This window comes from Hyalella azteca, unplaced genomic scaffold (genome assembly GCF_000764305.2).
Source record: "Hyalella azteca isolate HAZT.00-mixed unplaced genomic scaffold, Hazt_2.0.2 contig11629, whole genome shotgun sequence".
NCBI classification, from domain to species: Eukaryota; Metazoa; Arthropoda; class Malacostraca; order Amphipoda; family Hyalellidae; genus Hyalella; species Hyalella azteca.
Genome location: NW_025941620.1, coordinates 132495 through 153517, shown reverse-complemented (window position 1 = coordinate 153517; position 21023 = coordinate 132495). Strand labels below are relative to the sequence as shown.

At 34.4% G+C, this 21023-nt stretch overlaps 1 protein-coding gene across 1 annotated transcript in view; it reads left to right on the top strand.

The window, feature by feature from the left end:
- Positions 1-522: 522 nt before the first annotated feature.
- LOC108676478 (nuclear factor interleukin-3-regulated protein) overlaps positions 523-21023 on the top strand; it is a 102160-nt gene continuing 81659 nt past the window's right edge. The window contains exon 1 of the mRNA XM_047882920.1: positions 523-1014. The gene's annotated coding sequence lies outside the window, so the exon portion shown is untranslated. The remainder of the gene's footprint in view (positions 1015-21023) is intronic.

Genomic DNA, 21023 nt, shown 5'->3' with positions numbered 1-21023 from the left:
ATTATCAGCTCAACTTACATACAAAAATTAAATGCTTCCACGAAGTTTCATTAGGATTACTTTCTCATGGGTTACGCAAAAGATACGTGAAGTAACTCCAGCGCAAGTAACTCTTTAAGTGGTTAATACTCCCTACCAAAAGCAGGTTTTGATTTGTCTCATTTAATATTATTAAATAATAATTACCTACTGGTAATTCGTTAACTCATTTGAATATCAGGTTAAATTCAGTACAAGGCGTCCGCGGTTGGCATTTTTTTAATTGGCTTCGCACGTCCTTATTGGTTACTGTTACTGTTGTTCATAAAGCAAGCCACGATATTGATTGTTTCGGCACAGTTAAACTTTTGCGATCAAACGATGCTATCAACCATGTATAATTTGTTATTTGTAGGGACATCCAATGTTAAACTTGGTTGTAATTAGGTAAATTTTCAAATTTTCTAAAAAATAAATTCTTTCGTAAACATCCGAACTACTTCTAAATTGACTTTTTCTTTCTTCGTTAGTTCACTAACCTCACTACGCTTTGTCCTCAAACGTTTGGGTTAAAACTCACGGATCCCTACTCTTAAATACACTTTTCTCTCTCGATTAATTTTCGTCTAAATCCCTCTTTGCGTGTAACTTAGCTTATAGCGGTGCTGAACCAACTTACCGCAATAAATTCATTGCAAATTGGATTTGATTTGAGTTTCAGTATTAAGTAGGCCTAGTGCATCGATTGTTGTTTCAGTGAGGCGTTATGGTAATGAAATGTTTTCTTATCTATAGTGTGTAGTGACTTTTCCGAAACATATTTTTACTGTGACTTTCGAGTACATGAACGTCGCGGCAAAGTTTCTCTCGTTCGAACCAAAATTGTGCCCTGAAAATTTCACTGATTTGCTATCGGAAAACCGGCCGGATTCAATCTTCTAGTAACCGCTGGCGAAGATTTCTAAAATACGTACCAACGTTAATCATTCGAGCTGCATCATGGCTCAGCCGAACCACGCTGCGCGAAACAAAAAGGTAAGTAGAGATCAATTAGATTATAATGAATTTTCGTTCTAGTTGACAGTAAACAATGATCTATATTTATGCAGAGTCGTGGAGCGGATTTAATAATATTACTGAAATTGAACATGCATCGCGGTACCAATATTGAATCAAGGGTTAATTAAATTGAGATCCGAATGAAATGTAAGTGAAATTGAAAGGGAACGTTTGAATCTCTATTATACGCCAAAAATGTTTTCATATAAGCTCCGACTAACATTTTACCGGCAGAAATTTGACCGAATGCAGAAAAATCATAAACATCAGTCTTGAGTAACGAAATGAGGATATAGGTACATAAATAAAATATTATAATATTACAGGAATAACAAGCGACAAAACGCAATAACATGTAAACGACGGCAACTAAATTTAATAATAATGATTAAAAAACCAAGCGTCGCCAGCAACCAGATTTACAGTTTTAATCTTTCACCGAATTGTCCGAAGGATGACAGTTTCTCATCTTTTAAGTGCGGAATACTGGCTATAAACTCCAGGATTTTTCGTACGTCCAGTTATACTTTTAACTCAATAGAAAATAAGGTAAAATTTGCATCAGTGATCAACGAAAGGTATCAGTTTGTTTCATTTGATGGAAAACATTGTAATGCCGCTCGAAGAGAGAAACCTTGGACACAAATGAGGAAAATATAAATAGGCGTTTCAGCTGGTATTGGGCGTTCCATCTTCTGGTGAGCAAGCTATATTAGAGACTGGCTTTAAGCCATCGGTTGAAGTAGAGCTATGAATTGAGTGATAAGTAAAATTATCACTTGATATCCTAGCATATTATTATTAATGTGTCCAGTCCCTCTCCCAATGACGATTTAGAGTTATATTCTAGGAATTAAAGTTCACAAGAACAAAATAAAAGCGATTAGTTGTAGGTTCGATCTTGGCAGCCAACTGTGAATAGTTTCGGTCGCAGTCGGTAAGGTGACCTGGCGGCTAAGCCAACAATATTGGACAGTGAGTTGCGTGTTCGAGACCCTCGGCAAGCTGTGAAATTTCTACGATGTTCAGAATCGGCAGCTGCCCTGCAGGCCCGTAGTTCAACTCTGTCTCTTTGGGCTATTAATAAGGAGAGTGCGTGAAGAAGCTCAAGCACAAAGCTTGAATTAAGCAACGAAAAACACATAGCCTACATGCAATACAAAATAAGAATAGAAAATTAAGATTATTGGATACTGATGTTGGCTGAGCAATGGCTAGATTAGGCTATGACTGTCTTTATTCTACGTACGATAGTCTATTGATGTAGACTTTTTAGCGAGATACACGATGCAAATGGACCAATTTTTAGCTTTATGCTAATAAATATGTTTTATCCTTAAAGGTTGCATGCAATAATATTAGCAGTTTGCTCGTGGTGAAACTTAGTCATTAACAGTTTGAAATAAATCGCGATTCGTCGTCACTCACCAGATCACTTGGCGAAAAACGAGTACGTTACCTAATTATAATTTTCCAACCCATAATTTTTGGTAATATTTTCATATAGGTATATTGATACCTCTTGGTATATGGCATTATTAAATGAATTTATTAATTATCTTGGTGATAAAATGAATGTATATATTGCGAACAAATTCGGAAACGCCCGGAAACAGGGTCAGGGAGCAGTTGCACAGAATTAAAGCAGTTTACGATCGAATAACATTTTTTACTTATCCTCATAAAAAGTATGAAAACATAGGGCTGACTATTTTATATTTTTCTTCTCAGCTCGGCAAGTAATTTATGTTTAAATTCTTAATTCTCTAGTTTATTTAAATTAAATTCTGATCTGCAATTGTTAGATAGTATGAACATGAGTGAATCAGTCAATGTTTTAGCAGTCTCAATTAAGTGAAATAAATTTAATCTATCTGCAATATTTTCACTGGATTGGGATGGGTTACAATTATATAAATTAAAACTTTAATGTTGTGTAGAGAGAAATCTTCGATATTTTCATAATTATTACAATATATTTTAATTCGCATTCGGTAATATCTTGGATTATTTTCAACATTCATGAGTATTTGGGTGAGCATTTCGAATAGTCTTGGTGAAGAATGTCACATGCACCCTTATTCTATAATTTTTAATAGATTCTATTGTTTAATTAAAATAGATTAATGATTTATTCAAGAGATTTGGACTCTATATTCTTAGAAAATATTCATTACATTTTTAAAGGCACAATATTGTTAGCGTTTTAATACGAGCTTCCATAATTGACTGCACACATAAGCCACGGAAACTTCTGGATTGCATTCACAGCATCTGAGGAAAACTACGTCGTAAGCTTCTCACATTTTCGTACCAAATTCTGCTTTTCCACGTTTGTATCCGGTGGTTCAACGGACCTCTCTCTGTTCCGTACGGGGAAATATTGTTGGAAGAATTGGCAATTTTTCCTGGATTTATGTTTGTTTACTATGATAGTAATAAGATGGCTCACTGTATGAATAATATATGTCAATCAATGATGGAATCACTGCATAAAATGCATATACCACAAAGCATTGCTTATGTTGAGTAATGCTGGAGCAAGAAATATTGAGATTTTGGAGGTTGCGAGGCTGTCACGGCCATACGATTGATTTTGTTATGTGCCTGCCTCTTCCTTTACAGTGGTTCTTGCGTAATGCTTAGGATATATTTCCAAGTGTTATAAGTGCTTGATAATTTTGTCTTTTGTTTGTTTTATTTTTTATATAATAATAGCGACATGAAATGTAGAAATAATACTGATGCCTGAATGGACTCTCCCGAGTGTATAACTGATAACTGCAATAAATATACTATTTGTAGAGTGTTGATGTGATAAATTCGATAAAAAAATTTATCGAGGGAGAAACTGATGCATGCATTAAACAAATTTGTCGAGTGTGGGACATGCATGCAATGAATATAATTTTCAAATGTTGAACTGATAAATTCATAAAACATATTTATAACCCTTCTGCATATTTTATTCGTAGAATAAAATAATCTGTTTTAGGATTAATTAACGTCCACCTTAATATTTTATATGGATATCGCGTTAATACGTTGTGCAAGCAACAGCGACGCTGAACAAGATGATACCTCGTCATCGTCATTCAGGCATTTGCTCGCTGTAATCAATTGACAAAAAGAAAAAAAAAAATATAACTCAGTACTCACTGCAGTGAGTGACAGAGAGCGCATTTTCTCGTCGACGAAAACTTGAGGTCACGGACAGACGGACAGACAGACAGACGGACATGGCGAGCACAATAGTGCATTTTTTTCCATAAATGAGAAAATGCGCTAAAAGAGAAAGACACTGAACAACTTTAGCTGGACATTAACGCTCACTCAAACTTTGTATCCGTTCGTTAAGTTTGCGAATTGGTTTAGCAATCAAGTCTGAACCTCATTCATAATACTGGTTCTTACTCATCAAGAAGCTCGGCCGAAGCATTTCCTCCAACGCCGCTTAATGTAAATAATCTGTCAGTTTAAATACTATAAAAGAAGAGCTCATTTTAGAAGAGTTGAATTCACCTCTGCCAATGTCGTATTTTTTATTATTCTATGACTAGGATTTGACTAGGATTCTGTGACTATAGGATTCCGCAGCAAATTTGGCAAGTTAGTTTTTAAACAACTTGCTGATGCTATTGGATGAAGAATTTTTGATTCTTGAGGTAATTTTAAGTACCTACCAATTTCTTGCACGTTATGTATTACAACAATGTTTATCTGGATTCTAGCCGCTAATTTTTTTGTCTGCTTAGACGAATCGAAAATCGTTAATCAAGTCGAGATTTTTGTGTTGAAAATTGCTTTATATTTGCCGGCTCAAATTTGAAAGTTCGAAATGGCATTAGAGATAACTTATCCTAGCGTGCAAATTTCAGCGGCTAATAATCTCAAGACTGGCAGATAGAATAGAAATAGGCCCATGGCCTGTTGCCGATTCTTGAACTTTTCGTGACTTGATTCACAAGGGATCCGGCCTTTGGAACCCGATCTTTCCATAACTGACGATTGATTGAGATAGCTGCTGGACTTATTGCCTGCTCCGTAATTTGCTAGGCATTTTAAGACTGAACATATGCTCCTGCATAGCTTCGTCTGGACTTATTGCCTGGTCCGTAATTTGCTAGGCATTTTAAGACTGAACATATGCTCCTGCATAGCTTCATCTAGTCTGTTCTTGAAGATGTTGAGTAATTTGGTAGTTTTGCTCACGCGGTGTTGCACACGCAACATTTGTGATGTAAGACTGAACATCTAATGCTAAAAGGGGTCGTCTGTGTTGAGCAGCTAGGATAGGGAAAAAAATGCAGTCATGCAGTCAATAATTATCATACAATGCAAGGAAAAATTGACCAAAGCGATAAGCTTTAATGTTTATTTAAAGGTTGCTTTATCAAGGCCACGCAGGACGTATCAGAGGTTAGGTTTTCCTATAATGCATTCTGTTGCGTATACACAGGAGACGAACGATGATGTCTTAGTAGACGACCGCCGTATTGTTCAGAGGAAGAAGCTCAAGATCTTCCTGCAAAAATGAATTATTTCCTGTAAATTGCGGTACGATGGCGAAACTGTACGCTTGTTAGCTTATTATTATTATTTTTTTTGTGGTCACTTGTAGTCATTTTTTTAGCCACTTAGTGATGCTGAAGTTCATAGGAATGGTTGGAACAACAGAAAAGAATACGTGGCTTGCAAGAAATTTTTTTATTTTTTTGTTCAAGTAAGGTTACGATGAAAGCATTCTTTTCATCGAAATGTAAAACTTGGTACGTAGCGATTGTATTTTCTAGTGAATAAAATCTCATTGTCAATCTTAAATGATTACAAAACATAAATTAAGATTACTTATAATTTACCTATCATTATAGTTTACTATCGCTCAAAAACTCTGGATACAAATTTTTTCTTGTGTTCTATAAATGCAAATTTGATCTTTTCTCGACATAGGCCTATACGAAAAGCTAGAAAAAGTAATGAAAATAGTCAGAAATATCCCTCGCCTTTTAGTACCCAAATAATGACCAATAACGCGTAAAATAGGTTTAGGCGCCGGAGAACCTTTATGTATCTCATCTACATGAGTGTGCTAAATTAACTTAAATTAGTTCTGTTAACTTAATTAGTTCTGTACTGCCTGTTTTAACCAAGGTGCGCAAATCTTATCAAAATACACTCAAGGTTTTTGAGAATTTCCGATGCTTATAGCTGGTGTTTCACGGTAAATTATACTTTTCATTTTGGATGGACTACGTATTTGACTGCAAATTTCGTCATGCCGGCGTCAATTGCACCCGCAAGAAATAGACTCAATTTAATCAGAAGAGCAAGAATACTTAACTAACCAAACCCTCATTAATCAATGGAAAATAAATGCAAAAAAATGACATGATAAAATAGACTTATCGAATATTCTTACCTGGGCAGCGTTGATAACAATATATAAATTTGGCCGCATATACCCGCGGCTTTATGAGGCTCAGTCTTATGAGGCTCAGTCTTATGAGGATCAGTCTTTCTGAGGCTCAGTCTTATGAGGCTTAGTCTTTCTGTGGCTCAGTCTTTCTGAGGTTCAGTCTTATGAGGCTCAGTCTTATGAGGCTCTTATGAGGCTTAGTCTTATGAGGCTCAGTCATATTAGGCTCAGTCTTATGAGGCTCAGTCTTATGAGGCTCAGTCTTATGAGGCTCAGTCTTATGAAGCTCAGTCATATGAGGCTCAGTCTTATGAAGCTCAGTCTTGAAGCTCAGTTTTATGAGGCTCAGTCTTATAAGGCTTAGTCTTATGAGGCTCAGTCATATGAGCAATGAGGCTCAATCTGATGAGGCTCAGTCTTATGAGGCTCAGTCTTATGAGGCTCAATCTTATGAGGCTCAGTCTTATGAAGCTCAGTCTTGAAGCTCAGTTTTATGAGGCTCAATCTTTCTGAGGCTCAGTCTTATGAGGCTCAGTCATATGAGGTTCAGTCTTATGAGGCTCAGTCATATGAGGTTCAGTCTTATGAGGTTCAGTCTTATGAGGTTCAGTCTTGTGAGGTTCAGTCTTATGAGGTTCAGTCTTATGACGCTCAGTCTTATGAGGCTCTATCATATGAGGCTCAGTCTTATGAGGCTCCCGTTCCATATTAAAATCGAGCGACATTGCCATCAATTATCTAAGCTGCACCACCCTCCTCAATCAGAGTACAACTTCTTTTACTTAAATTTTAACATGCTATCTTATTAAAACTTCATTATTCAGTCAATTTTTCGTTTTATTAATTTAAAATAAAAACAGCTGAAGCCTCGTGATCGCCAGGCAACTATGTAGATCAAATATCATTGCTGACACCGGTAGAGTTCTGATGGATAAATATGGAGGACTCCATATTTATCTAAAATAACTCCATCCTCTAACAACCTAAATTGTGGGCTTTTTGATGGATGGATTTAGAAATTCGCCTTTTTATAGTAAAATAATTCATCTGGATATAATATTATATATGTTTACTATTTCAAAGATGATGAGGTGAGTGATCATGCATATATTATAAATGCCTTCAATGGGCATGGATCAAAATCGGAATGCAATGGATGGAAAATGCCCACGACATGTAAAATTGAAACGAAACTAGGTTAAGAATTTTGCTGCAAAGAGGCCAAAACACTGAGCTAACTAAAATATCTGCACTAAAACTGTAGCGCGGAAACTATAAGCAGGTAGAGCGGAATATATATAAACGGAAGCGGATATATATAAGCGGAAACTATAGCACAGGTCGGGAAAAGCCATGCTAAAAGAAATGTGGCTAGAAAATAAATGGTGCAAGAGGCGATTCTATAAGAAGTTATATCATATATGTGGTATATAATATATACCTCACACTTCAATGGCTGAAAAAAAACATGTTTTTCACTCCTGCACCCAGTTAACCACCTAACTTTGAGTTGTGAGCAATCGAAGAAAGCATTGTACTTGAATAAAACAATACTTGTAATGCCAATGGTAATAATATATAGATCACATTTCTACTGACTTTTCTGCTTGATATCTTACAGTTTACAGCGTTGTTCGATGTGTGGTGTTTTTTTTAATCTGTTGTACATATATATAAGAGAACAAATTAGCAAAAAATACTTCAATAAAGATGTGACATTAGCCCCATAGATATGAAATGATAATTGTTTTTAACGAATTAAAATGCGAATAATGAAATGGGTAAAACCATCTTAATTCCGACGATTGAATTTGCATGCGATTCGAATTGGATAATGGTCTTGATGTAGAGATTTTCGAAGTTTTAATATAAGTATTTTGTAATAAAGTGTATTAAATGACCAGAAGATAATATCATTATGAGGGAATATTCTAATATTCAATATGTGGGAACAATATTTAGGAATATTCTGCTAGTACAAGACAATCTGACTTGATAGCATAAAAAATGACGCCAGAGCTTAAGACCCGTGATAAATGATGCTAATTACTTCGTCGATATAATCGTCTACAAATCATGCACCTGCGTCATATATTGCGTGCATCGTCGGTCTAAGACATTGCATCAGAAGCTCATATGCATCAGCACATCAAATGAAGCTCATATGCATCAGCTCATCAAATGAAGCTCATATGCATCAGCTCATCAAATGAAGCTCATATGCATCAGCACATCAAATGAAGCTCATATGCATCAGCACATCAAATGAAGCGGACATGCATTCATGTTTCCGTACGACAGTCGGCGTCACGGTGAAGGTTTATGCAAACAAAGCTGCGATCATGAACGGGCTGTATATATAAGGGTAAATCTTAATCAAGGTCGACGTAGGGAAAGTCAATTGAAGAGACAAATTTGAACTTATATATGCTCCCAGTTAAGAAAAGTAAGGAATGAAGAATAACGGAAATAATTGTTATTAAACTGTATTCTCTGGTCTTGCATCCAACTTACATAATAGAAAAACTTGTGCCTAACTATACCAATAAAGTAGATGTAAACAAGGAATCAATGTTGAAAATTAGAATAAAGTGAGAAAATTAGAATAAAGTGAGGCTGTGTAGCAGCCAACCTTGCTTCTTGATTTAGTCCACTAAAGATATATAGGCTCATTTTTTGCCAAACTGTCTAGATACATTTTTTTCTTTTCAGTTCATTACCAGCTGTGTAACCGAAAACAATGAAATTAGATCACCGTCTTTAACTAAGCATCTCCCTAACCTCTGCGTATCTCGCCAGCTTCTGATCTGGCATTAGCTACCTGATCTTTACAGCTGAATTTAGTGCTAATAATTTCTGGAAAATTTATTTACAACTACCAGTTTAACATTGCGTGGCCCGTGATCGATAATACCTGCAATTTTATAATCCATTTATCCAGAATCCTTTAATGTTAATAAAACTTATGTATGATCATGAAAAGATACGTTCAAGCCCGCATTGCACCTAGAACATAAAATTAATGTTTGACTCTTATTTCAAAATATGAGAAACTATGTTGCTTCCTTTAAATTATGCATATTTGTTGAAACCAATTTACTGATCAAATTTCAATTTTTTGTCTAGCCTAGTCCTAACAAATTTTACAATATTTTATCATTATTATTTGAAGAATAAATTTTCATGTCCAGACAACATCCAGACACGATAAATGTGATTGATAAGAAAGGGACATATATCACTACAGTCAACATATCATCATTCAGTAGGAGTTTCATCGGCTAACTGTATTCAAGTTCATTACTACTTCACGGTATTCAATGAGTAATTCATCTCAGCTAAGTTCCTGGCATTGAAATCCACTATATTTTTGCGGTGCCTGGCTTCAAACACACACAGACAACTAAACTAAAGCAATTATACATAAGATTAAACTAATAAATTTGAATGTTGAATGTGCATGTGAAAATAGATTGAAGTATAAAAATTTTATGGAAGTCTTAAGTGATGGAATTTTGGGCAACTAATTTGAATAAATTTATCTTTCGGTTATCGTCACTCTTAGGGGTTAATTCCATTCTAAAATAACGGCCACGGCTAGAATTATTGAACTTTCGAGATTTTTGTGTGAAGAAAATTAAAAAAAAATGAATTCAGAACGAAGTTGAATCACTCAGTGCTCCACTCACCGGGCTCATAGAATTATTTTGGGATCATTCATATATGAAAATTTATTTTCTATTGATAAGTATATTTCAACATCAGGTAAAATTTGAAACGAGCATTGAGATTGTGTGCAAATGGAATGAATTTCACAATAATACAGGGTAATCCAGGACTGATGCGCCGCAGCATAAATCCACGGACAGCTGAACGAACATTAACGAATCCCAAGATTTTACTAATAAAAACGCAGAAAAACTTGTCTGACCTTATTCTTTCAAAAGTGTCATGCAATACAATTCTATGACTGAATTGAAATTACAAAATTAAAATTACAGGTTATTGCACCATGTAAATAGCTTAGGTAGTGATATAATGAGAGGTGTATACACATTACACAGTATATATATCAGAGAGGTGTATTCTCAGTGTTCATGCAGACATTAAAATTAGGAAGTGTACAGTGAATAAAATATTGAGTACTATAATATCAAAGTTATACTAGACGCTCTCAAAAGATAGAATTAGTAAATGCACATAAATTTCTACCTGAAAAATTTTTTCGTGCCTGAAAATTTACACTCACTGCAATCCAATTTTTTTCAGCATGAAACTAAAGAAGTTTAACCGATTTTTCTCGTTGACGAATTTAATTAAGTTTATCGATTTTTCATGATAGCGAACTTACAGCAGCACCAGCAGGTGGGTACCAACAGACAAAAGAAACAAATGGAGAATCAAATCGAGAAAAATAATTAGTTATGAATGATATTTATTATTTACAAGAAGTTTAGCCCGGCGTTGTACGGGCTTGATAATTTTTTCAGCGTTTGAATCTTGATAATCTAAATCCCGTCATTCCCGAATTCACAAATCTAATTAAAATAAATCCGATGTATCCTAATTGAACAAAGACTTTTTCAAACTCACGTTTAAAATTGTAGATAGGACTACCATTTAACTCTCGTTTCAAAATATGCTAAAACTATTTTGCGTCATAGGAAATTAAATTTATTTTTGCATTTGCACAATCAATTTCTATTTTTAAGCCAATAATTTTCTCCCTTTCCTTCAATTCATTACTATTATAGTATAATCCAATTAATAATTAAATTTGAGGTCCAAAAAATTTGTGCCTGCAAACACCCACGTAAACAAACTCCCGCTTAAAGTTGTTATGTATAAAAAGATTTTATTGAAAACAAACATCTATGGTTCCAATGGCAAGGAAATAATTGTTGCATTTTTCGTAGACAATTTATCAATTAGTTGCGTTAAGCCAACGTTATAGCTAGTAATATTACTTGGTCTGCGACGTCACTTGAAAAAATGTTTCGATTAAATGGCGTCTAAGCTGAATATATCGTCGTTACTGAGTAAAAAAAAATAAAATCTTCAAGGGCAAATGCCGCTGAATACAACAAGTAGAGGTCTTTGGCTGCCTGCAGCGGGGCAGCTTCCATGCCGTCTCTAAATAATCTAAGTCTGCTAACAACGACAAAGACTCAATATATCAAGAATAAAGACAGAGATTTACTATTTACTCGCGTTGGTGGTTAAGCGTGATCAGGAACGTAGGCTTGAATAGCACGAATCATAGTGTACGAATAGCACGAGTAGCACAATAGTTGAATAGCACGAATAGCACGAATCATGCACTTCATGTATAATCACAGCCCGCTCGTGTACTTCGGAAGGAACATGTGTCATGATGCAATTTTTCTCGTGTAATTTGTCATTTATTCGGTAGGATTTGAAAAGAGTAATAACAAAGACTCAAATTTATGCCATACTAATTAGAAGTATAAGTTATAGGAAATGCATGATAAGGGTAAGACGTATTTTAAAAGTGCATAATCTCGTAATATTTTTCTGAAATAACGTTACATTAACAAATAAACAGACGGAGAATATTTTCATATCATCATACAGTACCGGTACCTATATCAACGTATCACGGAGAATGTTCGAAAGGCAATTCGCTTCAAATAATTGAATGTTAATTTTTTAAATGCGCCTGAGAAGAAATATTACGAATCATCCACGTACCAATGAAGATAAAGACTGCGAATTCAGCCTTGAAGTCAATGCACTGTTGTCGAGACTAAGTTAGAATAACGAAGATTTACATAGCGGGGAAAATCCCAGCCGAACCTTAATCATCTGGCTAATGTAACGCCCTTTAGAATTGCGTGCTGCAAGATTGTTACTATGCTTGCAAGTTCTGGACGGTCGAAAAAGAGTCGACACGTGTGATTTGATTCTGAATTGTAAATCAAAACGGTGATTGGCTGATGTAATTGTTATTACTTTAATTATTTTCCATTATCCGGTGATGATGATGATTAAATGGCAGACGTGATTGAATTCAAATTTCGCATGTAAATATTTTTGGTAGGCTATTTTCTCAGAAATCCGTGATAGGGTATTAAATATGAAAAAAACATTTATTATTCTAAATGCATTGTTCCTCAGAGATATTTCTGCAATAATAAATCTTACCGTCAACTGTAATAATGCATTGATGGTGTCAGACAGACATTTGTACACGTGTCCCTCCAAAGACGAGCGACTAAAAATTTCTACCATGGAAAAAAGTTTAATGAAGGATTAAGTAAACCCTTAGAATGGATTAGAATTTTCGATAAGGATACTAAAACTTTGTAGAAACGTTCTTTCTGTAGAATTTTATCCTACTATACACGCTCATTTTTTCACCATTTCTAACTGTACCTACTGAAAATAGTGATGAATATGGTAAGTTAAACATCGAAAAATTAATGTAAGGAAATAATAATTTCTTTCAATTTGTTACTGTAATTCAGCTTAAAACTAATTTCAAATTTGGTGTTGGGCTTACGATTGGACAATGATCTTTAAAATTTCATCCGGAGCTTAATTTCGATTTTTATTTTGTTAATTTTTTTCTCAAGGATCAGCCTACAGGTTAAATTTCGGACTGGAATATAGCCAAGATATTACGGTCATGGAATACTCGTTGTTTACAAGAAAATACGCAAAGAATAATGCATGATATATACATGAAATTACAATATGTGAACTAAGACACATCAGTAATAATTAAAAGTGATAATCAACAATTTAAATAATCGAACAATAAATTTAACTAACCGAATAGCCTGGTTCCTAGGTATTAGTGTATTACACAGGCATCTAGTACGTCAAACAGTGAATGCTGTGTAGCATTTGAAATTAACGATGTCTAGTTAGCTAGTACTATTGCTGAAAATTCCAGTCAACATGGAAAATGGCGGCTACAATGCCTGTCATAGAAAATTTTTTTCCTAGAAACTTTTTTCAAGAAGTCCTCCACGTGCTTTTTAAGCAGATAAATAAATACTGGCTCTTCAATAGTTGTTTACCGCCTTTTTTCAGCTCACAAGACAGGTTTGAATGCCTAAAGGTAACCTGCAACTGGTTTGGCATAGTAGGCAGCTTAAAAATATACGTACCTACGTAGGTTAAAAAGTTCAGGTTTGTACCGTATTATTTTGGCGAACAAGAATCAAAGCCAATCATTTTCCCCTTCTAATTAAATATTATTCATTTGCAACTTAACAAATTTGGCAAAAAGACACTCTATACTGAATATAGGTGTATTTTTTGTGCACATGAAAGACAATAGAATGAAATATGGTAATACTTTCATACTTGAAATGATCATATCCAACTATCCAGGATATGGATTTGCACTTGCCCTGAACTTGCACATGTTCAGAGCTTGTACTGCCTCGAACGCCCTCACGTCAAGTTGCTCTTTTCTCAACTTACTTGCCACAAACTCGCTCATGCTTAATGACTGCATTTGCTCCGAACTCGTACTTGTTTTGAACTTGAACTTGCCCTAAAGTTTAATTGCCTGGATGTGCACTTGCCCTACAGTTGTATTACTTCAAATTGGCTTTTTCAGTGAAAAGTTACCTACCATTGGGCCCAGGCTTGCACTTGCCATGCATTTGCTGCATGACGGGAGTACCAGTAACATAAATTCATGAATTCAGTTAATTTAAACCCACTATATATGATATGTATGGCATAGGGCAAAAAAACGCCAGCTCGCAAATTTCAAAAGATGTAAACGCTTTACCATGTGAGACGCTTCTTTTTTTTTTTGTGGAAAACGTATAAAGGACTTTTTTATCGTCTAGTCCTTTGAGAACATTGCTAGGCTATTTCATTACGCGCCATCATGGCAGGATAAGAACGAACATTCCATGACGTAGTATAATCAATAATTCAAGTAAATAACGAATCTAACTGACCGAATAGCTTGCGATCCTCTGGTACTATACAGGAATGTCTAGGGTCCAACTGAATACTCTGGCGCACCAGAAATTGACTACGTCTAGTAGACTGATTCTACTTCTGCAAAATACAAAGAAATGGAAAATGGCGGCTGCAAAAAGTATTTAGGTAAGAGAGTATTACGAATAGAAAAACGATTTTCATTAGAAATTATAAGCATAGCTATCATAATGTTTTTGCTTGAAAATATTCAACGATTCAGAATCCTTGTATCTAAGGTAGCAGAGGCATATCTTAAAATTCTACAGGATACAGGAACGTCGCACTGTTCAGTGAGTGGTATAATGTAGAAGGGGGCGGGTGGGCTGGTAGAACTCAGGAAGAATAACGGTTTCAGCGTTCATTAATTAGGCTGTGGGCCTGTTGCCAATTCTTAACATAGCAGAAAATTCACAGCCTGTTGCGGTCTCGAACTCGCAACTCGCTGCTCCAATTCTGATTTGCTTACCCGCCCGACCTCCTCGAGAGATCCTGCCATGATGTTTGGCTAATTTCATATGGAGTTACGCAGAATCAACGTACCAGTGCAGTGTATTTGTGTCTGAGAGCGATTTTAAAATTTTAGGCTCAATCTCTAGTGCTTTAGATTTAAGAATCTGGGAACCGTTTAAACGAAAATCATGTTCAAAGAACGCCTGAAATGGCTCTGTTCCCTTGAAAATTTTACCCGGTAAGTTTTGGCGTTACTTTAATTATATATTTATTTTGTATTTTGTTCTTAATATCATAGACATCGACCATAAAACAACTGATGGATTGATGAGTGATGACCCACCTACCCACTCAATTTGTTCCACTTGCGAATTGTTTCAAGTAGAACCTGTTTAGTGTTAAAAGAGACAATCCTCCAGTGTTGAAAGATTTCATTATGTAATTTGCTTCTGAATTGTCGTAAAATGTCTGCCTCTCCAGTTACGCTTGGTCATAAAACTGCCGTTCAGATTTATAGGCCAAGAACACCCGGCGGTTAAAAATTCTAGATCACTGGAGCTGTGTCCACTTGTGTCGTCAAAATTCAAGATAATGGCAAAAATTTTGTTTGGCAGACCATATATTTCCGATTCAATTGAAATCTTCGTGTCAATTATGCATAATTAATAAAATCAATTTTTTTTTGTTGGAATGGTGAGTGTGGGAGGCCTTTTGTAAAAAAAATATGCATAAGTGTTGGGTACATAAAATTCAAGTTCCTTTCATGTTATTATCTTTCATGTTATCTATTTCCAAGGTACCGTGCACATAACATGTCCACAGTTGCTCCACATGTCACAGTTGCTCCAGCACTGACAGAGAACAAACGTATCACTGATACGTCCCTTTGCCGGGCCAAATTGGGTCGGGACGACTCACACTGAGGTAAAAAGTGCATCACTATTTGGATAGTCTTACTCATTTTCCTTGAGTGTATCATTATTGCATTGCAGGAATTTTTCTTCAGATTCGTTCACAATTCATCGATGCGTTCATCCATGCTTCCGTGCAGTCATGTTTTCCATGCCACCATTTCACTTATTACATTTCCGTCGGTCTCTTCAGAGATCAAATGGTCTCTGTAATTACAGGCTAGTTTTTACAACACTTCTCTGTAACTTCACTTCTTGTTGTTTGTCTGTCTGCTACAAATTTTGTAATCGAAATTTAACACACTTCTACTTATCCTATCTATCTGAAATTTTGCACCCTTGTTTAAAGTTGGAGACAATGCATGAATTAAATGTCTAAATAAATGATTTTAAAAATTAATTTTTTTTCAGTATTAAAAAACTGAAAAATAATTTTGTCAGCTACAAATCTTATAACTGATATTTGACACATTTTTATCTGTCTAATTGATTTGAAATTTTGCACACTTGTGTGAAGTCAGAGGCAATGCATGAATCAATTAATAGAATTAATAATTTTAAAAAAATTTGTATATTAAAAAATCTATATATTAAAAAAATTGAAAAATTATTTTTTTTAATATTCGAAAATTAAATGAGAAATTCATTGTACATCTGTAAGATTGGATGCACTGGATTCTTTGGAAGTGTTGTCTTTGAAAAGTAATTTTCAAACGTATATTATTTTGCTTCGAAATTATCCTGATTTTTTCTAATATTGCAGTTTTTATTACTTCTCATACATTTTTTACAAAATTAACTCGATGTTCATACAAGTTTGTTCCGTAAATAATGATAAAACATTCATCTAACTCAAGTCTTCCAGTATATAGTTGTTCTCATGTGGATTTTGATTTGAAATTAATTATTTCCATCGATGCCTTACTGGAATTTTGGCTTGTAACTTTTATTTGCTACTCATGACTGTGCATTGAGTTTATTTTGGCTGCAGAGTGGATGCGTGTTCGAGGGCACACCGCATTATCTACGAGACTGTGAAAACGCATTTAAAAATTCAATTCATAATAAATTGATGACCCCGAAGCCTTAAATAATTAACGTTCCGTCTTTTCATTATTTACGCAATTATTTATTCTATTACCAACTTTACTCGAAAAACTCGCTATCGCCCTAACCGAATTTTTCGTTCGTTCAGCAAACCTCACATGTTTTTTGTTAAAAAATGTTACAGTTCTATGAAAAGTATATATGGCGATATAAATGTTATCGTATCGTTGTAAATTTTCGTTGAGAGTTAATGGAAAGACATGATTTTGCCTCAATTAGCTTTGTTTAGCATCGAGTTTGCCAATGAAATTGCTCATAATTCGCCATGAAATTACTCATAATTTATTCCCTTAGGAATTTGTATTTGCTGACTTTTAACAACTATTGCTTCAGAGTTGTCGCTCGAGACGTCGAATGGCGGTTCGGTTCAGTTTCTATTTTTTTTGGAAAGTATTTATGTTTCTGTATTTTAATATTATCATTGTTTATATTCGGTACCTATTTGATTATTATATATTTTATTATATTCATTTACCATTATCATTTTCCTACTCTACCAGAAAATCGTTTCATGCAAAATTTGTGCAGTAATCCCATTATACAAAGAGTTTTTCGAAAATTTTGTGTCAGTTCTGGATTACGAATAAAACTTTTGGGTGAACAGAAATTTCAGGCAGAGAAATTAAAACTTTACAATATTATATATATGTTATATTCTATACATAATATTATTATATTAATAATTATATATTCCATAAATAATCAAACAATTATAGAATTAAATAATACTAGCATTCAATACAATTTTTGATGCTCTATTTTCTGAATTTAATCATCAAAGGCCAGGATCTGTTCGTCAAGGAGAACCGTCAACAGGTTAGATGAGACATCGACCTTCGTCGCAGAAAAATATGCAAATTCTTCATCAGATTTCGTCCAGACTACAAGACGTTTTCTGTAACTCGATATTGTGGCTTGGCTCGTTGCGGTGTCAGAGAGATGAAGATTTTTGTCGTTAATTCAATACTAAAACTAAGACACAAAACGAGTTAATGAGTCGTCAGCTTAGCTTAAGAAGTGGTCGGTTCGCCTGTATAGCCTTTTAAGTGGAGCATACCTAGTTTAATTATAATGGTTCATCTCGCTTCGCATCGTCATAACGTTTGATCATTAATTAACTGTATTCTACTGGTGACAAGCATCGTCACAAACGCTCTTCAATAGATGAAACGAAGCCGTTATCACCTGAAGATATGTGTGATCTATGCATCGAATATTTGCAATGACTTCCTATAATATTCTATGCCGCCGTTTCTGCACAAAAGAATGTGATTAATTTGATATGTGTTTAAATTGATTGAATACACAAAAAAGTCTAATATATTGAAAGCAAAAAGCTGTCTTCGATACCGCCAATAAAAAACACAATTTCTGAGGCTGCGCTCTCATTCCCATTTTCTGTTTAATGCTACGTTATATTGACTATGCATTTCACCAGTGTAACCATCGTTACATACATGGCGTAACCTCTATAATAATAAAAATTGTGAGCGTTTAAATGAAAGCCCTGAAATTTTGATAAATTCTGTTTTTCATCATTTTTGTTTTGTTGGTTTTGACATCTTGAAAAATCCGGTTTTCCGTATTTCTATTTAAAAAGGAAAGTAGCAATATTTATTGAGTTATTCGCGGTCACTTAATGAAATAAATTTAAATCAAATTTAAATAGTTACCCTTTTCATTTGCGCACTTAAATTTAAATTACATAAAAAAATGTTTGGCATTAAAATAGCTTTTAGTAAATTCTTCATCTACTATTTACCACTTCAATATGCAATATTTTGGCAAATACCTGTAAGTAAATATGTTCTGTAATTGCTCATACATTCTTGTGCTGGGTTTGAATAGTCAATTAGTGCATGCTTATATGCTCGCCCTTCATGGGGTAAATACATCGGTTCATCACATTCTTTGAGTAGAAACGAGAAAAGCCGACAAAGAATTGAACTTGAAATTATTAGCAACCAAAATAAAATGAATGTTTTGCTATTGCCAACGCTTTTCAGAGGCCTCAAACAGTCTGACATTAAATCGTTTTAATACATACTTCGCATCTAATTGTCAATAAAAGGGAAACATTCATCCTCAAGAATGTTAAGAGTACGACTTAATAATTTAGTCCATGCAGTTACCTAGCAATTTCTTAGTTATTTTTAAGGACAGTTGATAGATACCAAAGTCTCCCTGTAACCATGTAACCGGCCTAACGAGCTGCAGTCTTGCAAAGACCTCACACAGCCTAAGCCGCCTTTTATTTTTATGCCACGATGCTTGTAGGAAGAAAATTCTGCAATCACTGTCGTCCGAGATACGGGGATACTTCACAAAGCTGATATCAGGTTTCTTACTCTCTTAATAGGCAGGCTATGACCAAAACTGGACGCAATATCATCAATATAAATCATTAGCGATATTTAAACTCGGAGAATAAGATACTTAGCGACAAAAAATGCTTTTTTTAGTCTGAATCACTCCAGGCTCTTCACAAGTCAATCTCGAAATCGAAAATACTTTTAAATACTTTTACCTATTTTGGAGCGGTCGGGAGCTAAATTTTGTTGCATGTTCAAGTTTTGTGATTAGCACTTAATTTGATTTAGCATTTTGTTTAATGAATTTCACTTGCAAGCTGATTTATGGCATTCGCAAGAGTTTTCGACGTCGTTATTACTTTTGCAAAAATAAATTGCAAAATTCTAATGTTTCACTAAAATATTAACTTCTGAAATATTATTAAATATTAACTTCATATAAATATTAACTTCGTTATGTGCTGAGAACGATATTTTTTATGAGATGACATGAAATCTTAAATTTCCAGACGCAATTCGTTGCAAAAGAATTTAAAATTCCATCAAAGTTTAATACTTATCGACATATACATTGTATTATAGCACAAAAATGTTAACCTATAAAATAAAGGGATATAATAACTTCCATGATAAAACTTTGAACACAACTTGACTGCAGAATCCTCCCTAACTTTGTTTTTTCTTCAGTTAAGCAAGTTCGCGAGTTGCGTTGCAAAGTTTCGTCATCAACACAGCGATGCATTAAAGCAATTCACACCGTCCATGTTTTTGTTGAATTTTCCTGGAGTTCCAACAAGATTTCTCAGTGGCACCATTACTCTATAGGTAAATGATGTTTAGAAACCATTGATTATGATAATTTGGATTTAAATAACTTCTAATAAAATTTATTTTAATGTCAAATGCCTTGTTTTCTAGTAATCGTTGAATTAATGTAGATACATTATTCATAGGGATCGACCTCCGTCCATGCAATACCATTCGTGTTTAGGTAATTTTTGTAGTTATTTTTTTTGCAAAAATCTCAAAATGATTTAAATTATCTCGAGATAAATATCTGCAGAATTTGGTAAAAGCTGAAAATAAATATTAATAAAGCTTAAAGTTGCAGTTATTTGCAAGCAATCTTCGAATGCAAGGAACATTTGATGTTTGAATGATGGTTGAATTAATATATTATTATTAATATTAATTCAACCATGGTTTGAATGGTGCAAGTCGGCTTTGTATTGGTCGAGATGCTCTATTGCATATTACGTTAAATATATAATGTATATTGAGCGAATAATGAATAATATTACGGCTGCACTGCGACGCAATTCCTAGAAATTATCCCTGGCCACTGTTTTCGTAAGCTTTCTGTTCGAGCTACAGACGAGGATCTCCATAAATAAACAATAAATAGTGTCATTATTTCTATTAAGAAACAGTGGCTGCCGATGAATGACTGATCAGCGATGAATGATGTCAGTCGAGCAACTTTTGGAAACTAATATTTTTTTGTGTTACTCGAACGCAAATATTGGAAACTCTATACAGTATTGTATAATTTTGTATCAAAGTCAAGTTAGATGATTGTTTGCATGTATGAAGAAATGTATCATGGTGTGAAGAAATTGTCTTCTATAGATGAGAAAAATAACCGAAATTTTCCAAGGCACATGATGAAGAATGTGAGATGGTCTTGCACATTATCCACATTTTCAGCGTAGGTATTCATGGTAATCTAATTTAAAATTTTCTTTATCGGATGGTTTTATAAGAGTGTTACGTAAAGTTGAGATGTAGGCATTGATTTATCAAAATACCGTCACTGAA